Here is a 3,181-nt window from a genome sequence, read left to right on the forward strand (position 1 = left end):
ACTGACTTCAGTCATTTGCCCATGATCGCTTGGCTGGTAAACGAGATCAGAACCCAGGTTTATGTGAATCTAAAACGAACTCTTTTGATGGCTCCCAAACTGGGAGAGTGTAGAGTGGAAGTTAAGCGTGAGCCAGAGCCAGAGCCAGTCATCCTGGGTTCATATCACAGCTCTTCCACTTACTGGCTGTGGGTTCCTGGGCAGTCTCTGCTGGGGACCATCATGGTACCTATCTCATTGGGTAAGGTAAGAATTAAATAGTTAACATATACAGTATACAACACTTAGAACTGTGCTTAGATTATGCTTTGAGAGTGTTAGCAATTACTTTAAAAAATAGCTTTATTAAGATACAATTCACATACTACAATTCAAACATTTAAAGTGTACAGTTCAGTGGTTTTTAGTATATTCAGAGAGTTGTATGACCATCATCATGATCAATCCTAGAGCATTTCTACCCAGAAAGAAACCCAGTCCCCATTAGCGAGCACTAACCACCCTTACCCTACCTCTAGCCGTAGGCAACCACTAGTCTACTTTCTGTCCTTATAGATTTATAAGAATCTATTGAATATACATTGCCTATTCTGGACGTCACATGTAAGTGGAATTGTGTAATATGTGACCTTTTGTTTCTGGCTTCTTTCTCTCAGTATAATGTTTTAAGGTTCATACCTGTTGTAACAGGTATCAGTACTTCATTTCTTTTTATTGCCAAATAATATTGCATTGTATAGATATCTCATATTTTATTTACCCATTCATCAGTTGATGGGCATTTGGGTTGTTTCCACTTTTTGGCTAATATGAATAACGATGTTATGAATACTTGTGGACAAATTTCTATGTGGACATATATTTTCATTTCTCTTGTGTATATAACTAGGAGTGGAATGGTAGCTATTACTTGGCACTGCTCCCCTCTCTCTATATGTATCTCTCTCTGAAAATGCAGACAGATAATTCTCACAGATAAACACATACCTTAGTGTTTTTGTTCTAAGTGACCTAATGAGGTAAGTATCCTTCCTATTTCACACCACAAATGAAGAAACCGAGACTCTGGGAGATTTGCCTTATTGTTTCTTGGTCTGCAGCTTTGCCCATGATATATACCTTTTTAAGCATGCTCTCCCCTCTGCCCCTTGCCAATCTTTTGGGTTTGAGCTAAGACTCTACTTCTTGCCAGGAAACTTTGCTCAGACCCCACGGGTGGGTCAGGTGCTCTGCTCTGTGCCTCCATGATGTCCTGAACATTGCTTTACCATAATCTTCGTCATTTTCTACAACACTTATCACAACTACCAGATGGTAGGACTCTAGGGAAGGAATACTGTCTTCCTCAACTGTGTCTTTCATACCAGGCACAAGCCTTGCATGTACTGGTTGCTGAATAGATACCAGTGGAAGTTAAGAAAAAAGAGAGCAAGAAATCTGGTCCAGATACATGATAGAAAGTAAAATCTTTTCTGTCACATCATGCAGCCTCAGTTTGAATTGACAAAATAGAAAAACCGGGGAGTGATCATTCGGATCAGAAAAACAAAAAAACCCTTCACTTTATTAAATCACTGAGCACAACCTTCTTACAAATAGTGAGACCTCCTGGGAGAATGTTGCCTAAAAGATGTTGTGTGTGTGCCATAGGGCAGTGGTCCCCAACCTTTTTGGCACCAGGGACCGGTTTCATGGAAGACAGTTTTTCCACAGATGAGGGAGGGGGAGATGGTTCAAGCGGTAAGGCAAGCGCTGGGGAGCGGTGGGGAGGGCTGGGGAGCGGCAGATGAAGCTTTGCTCGCCGGCCTGCCGCTTACCGGCCTGCCGCTCACCTCTAGCTGTGCGACCTGGCTCCTAACAGACTGCGGACCGGTACCAGGCCCCGGCCCAGGTGTTGGGGACCTCTGCCATAGGGATACCCAGGATGGTTTTACTGGTGCATGAGGACATTTTTTTGCTTAATAGCTAATTATTTATCTCAATCTATATTAGAAATAAATATAACTAGGATATCAAACCTTTTATATCATTGTTCAGGAGCAAGTTAAAGTCTTTTTTAAAAAATTAGGACTATTCAAAATGTGTATTAACAGTGGTGAAGATGAAACAGACAGCAAGCATTGTGTAGATGGTACAAAAGAATTCAAGTTTAAGGACACTATTTAAGGATATTTAAAATATAAAATGTACCAAGTACACTTTATAAAGCTAAGCTTTCTCCAGCTTGACTGGGAACATGGATCACCTGCAATCTTTCTAAAATTCAGATATTGATTCAAATACATGTTATGGACTGAAAGTTTGAATCTCCCAAAACTCATATGTTGAAATCTAATCCCCAGGCATTTGGAGGTGAGGCCTTTTAAGAGGTAATTAAGTCGTGAGGGTGGAGTGCTCATGGATGGGATTAGTGCTCTTATAAGAAGAGGCCAGAAAGCTAGCTCACTCTCTTCCCACCATGTGAGGACACAGCAAGGAGACCGCCCTCTGTAAACAAGGAAGAGGGCACACACCCAGAACCTGACCAAGCTGGCACACTGCTCTCTGACTGGCGGCCTCCAGAACTGTGAGAAATAAGTATTTGTTGTGTAAGCCACCCGTCTGTGCTAAATTGTTATAGCAGCCCGAACAGGCTAAGCCAGTAAGTCTGGGGAAGGAACTGAGATCCTGTATTTCCAACAAGCACCCAGAGGATGCTGACCCTGCTGATCCCAGGCCACACTCAGAGCCACAAGGTCATAAAGCATAAATGAAAGTGTAAAGTATTGATAATAGCAATACTACTACCTGCTATCTTTTCAGTTCTACTAGGTACTGGGTACTCTTCTAGTTGGTCGATAAATGTTAAACTTATCAATGCTCACAAAAATCCTACAAGGTAGTGATTAGTATCTCCAATTTACAAATGAAAATTGAAAAAGCAGAATTGGCTTGGCTTTTAGTCACAACCTTTTTTTCCCCCACAAAGTAAGACACACAGGCAGAATGGAAATGATAGTATCATTGTCTTTATTTTCATTATTAATATAAAACAAAAGAAATCAAGCTACAGGAGCCCGCACCACTGCCATGGCTTTGGCCAGTGAAGGTTTTCAGTGTCTGTTCTATTCACATGTCCTTTCTCTGGCCTCATTGTGAGTCAGAAAGTAATCTGGTCCAGGGATCAAAGCCTGAAAAGTTT

The sequence above is a fragment of the Phocoena phocoena genome, chromosome 4 (assembly GCF_963924675.1).
Source record: "Phocoena phocoena chromosome 4, mPhoPho1.1, whole genome shotgun sequence".
Classification (NCBI taxonomy): Eukaryota; Metazoa; Chordata; class Mammalia; order Artiodactyla; family Phocoenidae; genus Phocoena; species Phocoena phocoena.